An 8,501-nucleotide genomic window follows, 5' to 3' on the forward strand; every position below is an offset into this window, starting at 1 on the left:
CGAAGCTGGGGCTGTGAGGGAAACCCGGGTCCCAGGTGCCAGAGGGAAGCCAGTGCCAGCAGCCAGGGGAAGGAAGGCCTACTCTTGCATGAATTTCATGCATCAGGCCTCTAGTTTAGTAATAATGAAGTTGTGGGTTTATACTTATACTTACCTTCTAGAAATCTATCCTAAGAAAATAATCTTAAATATGTATGTAAATTTATGCACAAAAATGTTCATTGTAGAATATGTTAATAATGAAAATTGCAATCAACATTGGGAGAATGGCTTTTTTTTCCCCCGGTTAAACATCAAATGGCGGATGATGCCCGTGCTGCGGGAGGGCCTGGAGGCCCCGGGGGCCCAGGAATAGGAGGTCGCGGTGGCTTCCATGGAGGATTTGGCAGTGGCATCTGGGGCTGGGGTTGCGGCTGGGATTGGGGCAGGGGCCAAGGCTGCGGAGCTTGTGGAGGCAAGGCCAAGGACAAGGAGTGGATCCCTGTCACCAAGCTGGGCCGCCTGGTCAAGGACATGAAGATCAAATCCCTAGAGGAAATCTATCTATTCTCCTTGCCCATCAAGGAATCTGAGATCATTGACTTTTTCTTGGGGGCATCCCTCAAGGATGAAGTCTTGAAGATCATGCCTGTGCAAAAGCAGACACTTGCTGGCCAGAGGACCCAGATTTGTCGTCACTGGGGATTACAATGGACATGTTGGTCTGGGTGTTAAATGCTCAAAGGAAGTAGCCACTGCCATCCATGGAGCCATTATCCAGGCCAACCTCTCTATTGTCCCTGTGCGGCGAGGCTACTGGGGAAACAAGCTTGGCAAGCACCACACCGTTCCTTGCAAGGTGACTGGCCCCCGTGGATCTGTACTGATGCGCCTCATCCCTACCCCCAGGGGTACCGGCATTGTCTTGGCCCCGTGCCTAAGAAGTTGCTGATGATGGCCGGTATTGACGACTGCTACACCTTGGCCAGGGGCTGCACTGCCACCCTGGGCAACTTCGCCAAGGCCACCTTTGATGCCATCTCTAAGACCTACAGCTATCTCACCCCGGATCTCTGGTAAGAGACTGTGTTCACCAAGTCTCCCTATCAGGAATTCACTGACCATCTTGTAAAGACCCACAGAAGAGTTTCTGTGCAGAGGACCCAGGCTCCAGCTGTGGCCACCACATAATTTTATATAAGAAAAATAAAGTGAATTAAGCCTGCTTAAAAAAAAAATTGGGAGAATGTCCATATGGTAGAATACTAGGGAGACATTGAAAATAATGTTTATGAATAATTTAAATTACGTAGAAAAATAATTATGAAACAAATTAAGTGAAAAGAGCTGCATGCTAACTTATAGGTGCAGTATCATAGCTGTTAATATATATAGAAAAACATCCTGGAAGGGAAAAATGTAAATGTTATTGGTGTTTGCCTTTGGGAGGTGAAATTACTCTCTTCCAGTTTTAATGTTATTTTTTTGTACTTTGCAAGGTTTCTAAATCAGTTTTACTTATATAAATATGAAAATATGTTTAAAAAGTTTTAAAACTTGAAAAGGTAGTGTAGTTTATGAAAAACATGGAATGATTGATAGGATTTAAAGTCAAGCCAAAAAGCAGAATAAAATTCAATATGCATTACTGTTTAAAATATATAAAATACTAGAGGCCCGGTGCCTGAAATTCATGCATGGAAGGGGTTCCTCAGACCTGCCTGCACCCTCTCCAATCTGGGACATCCCTCTCACAATCCGGGACAACTGGCTCCTAATTACTTGCCTGCCTGCCTTCCCGATTACCCCTACCTTGCCCCCCTGCTGGCCTGATCACTCCTACCTTACCCCCTGCTGGCCTGATCGCCCCTACCTTGCCCACGTGCCTGCCTGATTGCCCCTAACTGCCTCTGCATGCCTGCCTGATTGCCCCTAACTGCCCTCCTCTGCTGGCCTGATCTTACTTCCAACTGCCCTCCCCTACAGGCCTGATCTCATTCCCAACTGCCCTCCCCTGCTGGCCTGGGTGCCCCCAACTGCCCTATACCCTGCTGGCCTGATCTCGCCCCCCACTGCCCTCCTCTGCTGGCCTGATCACCCGTAACTGCTTCTGCCTTGGCCCCTACCACCATGGCTTTGCCTGTAAGGAAGTTGGACATCTGGAAGATGGTCAGTTGACCTGGTCTAATTAGCATATTACCCTTTTATTAGTATAGATAGATTATATAGGATAGGATTGCTTAAATGGAGGGGAAGCCATTTTCATCAGGAGGAGATGCTCTTGGCAGACAAAAACACATAATCCCTATATCTGGACTGATAGTCAGCCATATGCACTATACTGCCAAACCAGTCATTAAAAAATTGAATAACTTTCTTACACCTTACACCAAATAGCTGTTGCCCTTAAAACCCCTCCTCAGCCCCCACCTTAGGTTCTGCCTTCACAGTTCACCCAGAGTAGGTTCTGATTGGTCGGTTTCTATGCCAGTCAGTGTCAAAAGCTCTGCCTCCTAGGCAGCCATTGGCTCCTCACAATTCACCCAGATTTGGTTCTGATTGGTTGGTTTCTATGCCAGTCAGCATCTCTGGGCCTATCTCTGGGCTTGATCATAGAGGCAGGGCTGATCAGCAGCCGCTCCAGGCTGCTGTCCAGCAGGCTGAACTGCTGACCTCTGGGAGAGAGAGAGAGAGAGGCTTGGCAGCTGGTGAGGCCCAGAGAGAGAAGCAGGGTTTGATCACCCTGCTTTTCTCTCCGTGCCTCACCAGCAGCTGCTGCCACTGCTGATCAGCCCCGCCTCTCTCTCTCTCTGAGACATCAGCAGTTCAGCCTGCTCGCCTGCTACACATGCAGCCTGGTGTTCAGTCATTTTAGATGTTACGACTCTGGCTCATATATATATATATATATATATATATATATATATATATACACACATATATATATGTGTGTGTATATATATATATATATATATATATATATATATATATATATATATATATATTTGGAGAAATTTAAAGAGACAATCACAAAAAATACTGTCACAAGTATTAATAGGAGTCAGAGAATACTGTGACTTTGAAATTACTTTTAACTAGGGAAATAAACAAAATTCTAATGGGTATTGTTGGAACTTCCTTAAGCTTATGAATGCTGATCAGTGCAGAGAAGGAAAAATCTAAACAGAGCACTGGTTGTGAAGGGTAAAAGGAAGATGAGAATATTAAACAAAGCTAAGGAGGAAAAATCAATCCCAGAAAGAGAAAGTCTAACATCAGTGCCAAAGTACTGAACACATATCAGGGACTTGGTAGTTCATAGCACTGGCTAAAGCAAGGGGCTTAAAAGAAAGTGGCATTGAAGATGGCAGACTCAGAAGCATTGCTGTTGGGGGAGAAGAGGTGCCCCTTAGACATGTGACAATGATGGGGAGAAACATAGGAGGGGAAAATTAAAGGTCCTGCAGAAACATCACAGAACCACAAAGTAAGTCAATCCACCCTACTTCCCCATTGTCATTGCCAAGCATAAATGAAAATACATGTCACTGTCCTGGCAGAAGACAGTACCCTTGAGATAGCAACCCTGTCCACAAATGTCTAAAAAAAAATCATCAGAGCAATTCTATACCAACCTACTTGAAAAACAACAATAACAAAAGGCATTGCATCTGTCAGTAATTTTTCTAAATACCCAGTTAAAAGGAGAATCCTATATAATAAAGAGCTAATATGCAAATGGTAGTCATGCCCTCGCGCCCTTGCGCCCTTGCGCCCTTGTGCCCTCGTGTCCTTGCTGGGGGACCTGAGACTGCACCCCCTGCCCTGCGGGGCTTTATGGGGGTGGGACTGGCTCGGTCTGGGTCTTGTGCGATATCGAGGTGCATGTGGGTGGGCGGGGACTTGACTCTGGGTCCTGCGGTGCACCCCAGACTCTGACAGGAGGGAGATTTTCATATACATTTTACTAATTTTCTTTCATCTCTGACACTTCTATTATAGAGAAAGGGCAAATAGCAATATTAAAATATTTTCTTTAATTAATTCCCTTTTAATGTGCACGGATTTTGTCACCGGGCCACTAGTGTATCATAAAACAATCTCAAATGTATCAAATAGTCTTATATAATCAGTTTGGTATACTACAACAATAGATTCTAAATTAAAGAATTAAGAAAAAAAGTAAGCAAATACAAAGGAGTGTGACATTCAATGAGTTGATGTATACCAGGAAACAAATTAAAGGAAACCTTTTATAATATCAAAAATGATGGATAAGTTAAGGGAGAATAAAACTAGATGAAAATTTCACAAGGGATATTGAACGAAAGCACAGAAATAACCATTCATTCAAGTGGCATTTATTGAGCCTTTCTATGTGTATACCTTAGATATTGAACTTAAATAGCTGTGAATACAGTGGTCTCCATCCCTTATCTACAGAGGATACATTGCAAGGCCCCGTGCACATGCCTGAAATTGCAGATAGTACCAAAACCTAATATACTATGTTTTCCCCTACACATACATACATTTTACTTAAAGGAAACATGACCCATTGGTATATCCCAATTGCCAGCATCACTACTCTTGTGCGTTGGGACCATTATTTGGTAAAATAAGGGTTACTTGAATACAAGCACTGTGATAACAGGACAGTTGATGGGGTAACCCAGACAGGTAGCACATAATGGGTCAAGATGCTGGAAAAAGAGAGCCTTCATCCCAGGTGAAACCGAGCCGGATGGTATGAGATTGAAGCACTTATTTCTGGAATTTTCCATTTAGTATTTTCAGGAGTAGTTGAAACCACAGAAAGGGAAACTGTGGGTAATGGGGACTACTGTACTCTATTTGTAAATTATTTCTCTTCTCTCCATTTCTAGTTGTTAGATCAATCCCTCATGTCCTAACTGATATGGCTACCTAAGTTTATCTCGCATAAAATCTATCCAACATGACCTTCAGATGTATGTTTATCACATATAAATCTGACCATGCTACACCTGTTTTAAATTTTAAGTTTTCTTGTTCTGTGGGATAAAGCCAGCTATCTCAGCACATTACACATTGTTCTCTCCCAAGCTGCCTTTAGTTGATGCAGAATTACTGTCTGCTTTTGGGATAAAACAAAACAAAACAAAACAAAACATACTTATGCACCTTTTTTTATGTTATTTTCCTTGTGTTGCTGGGGAACTGAGGCCTAGATCAAAATTTCTCTTCTCCCATGAATAATATTTTGAGCTCCTACATCCTGGCTTCCCTGGCACATTGTACCTGGCCTCCTTTGTACCAGTTTTATTTTGATAATGTCCTATTTCCTCCTAAACAGATCATAGCTTCTGTGATGCAGGCATCATATCTTATCCCAGTGGTTTGTGCTATGTTTGGATCCTATTATAGTATTTTTATGTTTTTATTGATTTTTAGAGAGAGAGGAAGGGAGAAGGATGGAGAGATGGAAAGATCCATGACAGAGGAACATCATCCATTGACTGACTTCTGCACGCCCTTTACTGGCGATGGAGCCCACAATCTGGGCATGTGCCCTACCAGGAATTGAACCCGTGACCCCTTGGTTCATGGGTCTACAATTAACCACTGAGCAACACCAGCTGAGCAATCCTATTATAGTTTTTATAAATATTTGTCAAAAGGAAATATAATGTTTACCAGGACTACATAATTAAGTCACCTGGAGAAAAAAATAAGATATTAGGAGAACAGAATATGAAAGGAAATCTCCCAAAGACTTCAGAAGCAAGAGCCCATGTTGTACAAATAGACTGAATGCAGGCCCTGTCCACTAAAACTTTCAAATTGTACCTAATGATATTCCATTAACAATACTCCAGATGCTTTTGAAACATTAAAGATGTTGGACAGAATTAGACATCTGGATTGATCCTGTTGGATATGAACAGGCAACCTCTTTGAAGTAGAAATGTTTATGCAACCCAGAAGAATCATCAAATACCTATCTACTGCCAAAAAGCAGCTACACCCAAATATTAAGTAATGTGAATGAATGAGGCCACAATTTCTCTCAATGGAATATAAACCAAGAATAGGCCTTGTTTCAGACATGTATTTGGACACAAGCAATGCATTTATTCAATAGTATTATCTTTCACACAAATCAAGAAGAGAAAAATTAAAAGAAAATACGATTTTGCATTTAAAAAATTTAACTTTTTGTATTGCCTCCGTATCATTCTTGAGAAATGCTTTGATTTTAATCAAGGACAATACAAAAAAGGTAAGAGTTTAATTACTAAGTGTGTCACTTTTTCTGCTTATATTGATTTCATATTTGTTTTCTGTTAAGTAAGCCTATGTAAATACTTCAAATGATTCAATTATTAAAAGCACTTAAGACTATGAAAAGCATAAGAATTATTTTTCATGGCATAGTTTATCTTATTTGCATACATAATGATACTTATCTTTAGCAAAGAGACTTTTGAGAGGTAGGTAAGAAGTGGCTAATGCTCAGAACTTATAAACATTGCCAAGGCATCTTTTTTTTTAATGTTCTATGTGTAAACCCCGGGGCTGACTATGAACAGAATCAGACTTGGTGGTTTCTTATTTTTTTAATTTCAGAGAGGAAGGGGGAGGTAGAGAGAGAGAGAAACGTTAATGATGAGAGAGAATCATTGATTGGCTACCTCCTGCATGCCCCACACTGGGGATTGATTAATCATATGAATAGTAACCAACCCACTTCTATGAGTTACCCAGGCATATGCCCTGACTGTGAATCAAACCATGACCTCCTGGTTCATAGGTCGAAGCTCAACCACTGAGCCACGCTGACTGGGCCCCAGGACATCTCTATACCCTGCAGAATTTGAATCATGCTGCTTTTCAAACTACATTATTAAAACAAAACAATAACCTAAGTTTCTCTTATTATATTTTAATATTTTATTCTCTTTCTATCTTGAGGAGAGATGGTGACCATTTGCAATGATGCAGATACTTATGTTTAATTTTTGTCTTCTTGAGATGGTTCAGCCATCAATGCTTCTGATCCCTTTTCAAATTCTTCTCAGCAGCCATTTCTCATAGAAGCATGTGCCCCAGATAAAGAAATAGAGAATGAGGCAGGAGGACACTGGTATCCATCTCAAAGGTTCTGGTGGATCAGGCTCAAGAGTAGAATCAATTTAGCAAAAGAAGATTTCAACATCTTTACAGCAAAAATTTACTTTGGTGGCTCAATAAATCTCTGCCTTGAATAGGGTTCCTGGGCATTGAAATTATGGTAGGGTTATGACTTTATTTGATTAATCATGTGAATAGTAACTGACCCACTTCTATGAGTTACAATCTAAGTTCCTCAGGGAATGATGATGATAATAATAATAACAGTAATAAGCAATAATATTTAACATTTATTGAGCAATTGCCTTGCCATGTGTTGATACTTTGTTAATGGTTTTACATATATTATCTCACAACAGCTCCATGAACTGGGAAATATTAGCTTCATTTTATACATGAGGAGACTCAGTACAGCATGATCACTTCCTTGAGAGCCATATGAGTGGCAGAAACAAGATATGATCCCAAGCACAGTGCCCAGGGTCTAAACTTTTATGTACCATTTTTTATTGTAGATGGAAAGGAAAAATTAAAGATGGTAGAAATATAAGGTCATTAGCTGTGGGTAGAACCTGCATAATTTGACTTAATTCACTAAATGGTGAGTTTGAACAAGAATGTAGGTAAGTCTAGAGAGTTCAGAATGTACCCAAAAGGATGTTAAACACTCTAAAAGGGCTTGAGAGGATAGGATTTCTAGACAAATTCAGGACTATATGTGAGATACTGAAGTATCTCAGGTCATAAATCTAGGAAATCTTGGCAGACCAAAAGGCTTAGAAATATATCAGAGATTAGAGCTGACATCTATGGAGTGTCCAAGAGACCAGGCGAACTAAAGGCAATCAATCATTCAGAAGGTAGAGGAATAGAAAGTTCTGATATCAAGGATTAAAGAGCCTAATTCTCAAGCGGGTAATATTTGTTCTTTAGACTTTCACACTTAAACAAACAAACAAAAAAAAAACACAAAACAAAACACCAAAAAACATCCTGAGAACCATGGGAATAATTTTAATTAGAGGGAGAGTCTGAAGCACTTTGGTGTATATACATTCTGCCTATGATAGTCACTGAGAATGCTAAACTGATACTGGTTTTACCGTCAAAGATGTATTATGTCTTTTGTGAGATAGCCATATACCTAGAATGAAACAAATACAATGATAACAGCTTACATGTATTTCATGCTCAGGATAGGCTAGGTATTGTTCTGAACACACTCTACTTGATGGTAAATTACATATGTGAGAGTCTGCACTAAGTCTTTGGTGGAAGTCCAGAAAATGTGGTGGGGATAGGACTTAGGTAATATGGCAGGTTTCATGAGAGTAACGCATATTGGGAGACATTTCTCCATGGGTCTCGTTCATTTGTCATGCCTTATGAGCACAGGCACTATTTGTACA

At 40.6% G+C, this 8,501-nt stretch overlaps 1 pseudogene across 1 annotated transcript; it reads left to right on the forward strand.

The window, feature by feature from the left end:
• Positions 1–297: 297 nt before the first annotated feature.
• LOC307112160 (small ribosomal subunit protein uS5-like) lies at positions 298–1,170 on the forward strand (annotated as a pseudogene). The gene has a single exon. The product of its transcript is annotated as a small ribosomal subunit protein uS5-like (transcript).
• The last annotated feature ends 7,331 nt before the right edge of the window (positions 1,171–8,501 follow it).

Source organism: Cnephaeus nilssonii (genome assembly GCF_951640355.1).
Source record: "Cnephaeus nilssonii genome assembly, chromosome: 15".
In the NCBI taxonomy this organism is placed as follows: domain Eukaryota; kingdom Metazoa; phylum Chordata; class Mammalia; order Chiroptera; family Vespertilionidae; genus Cnephaeus; species Cnephaeus nilssonii.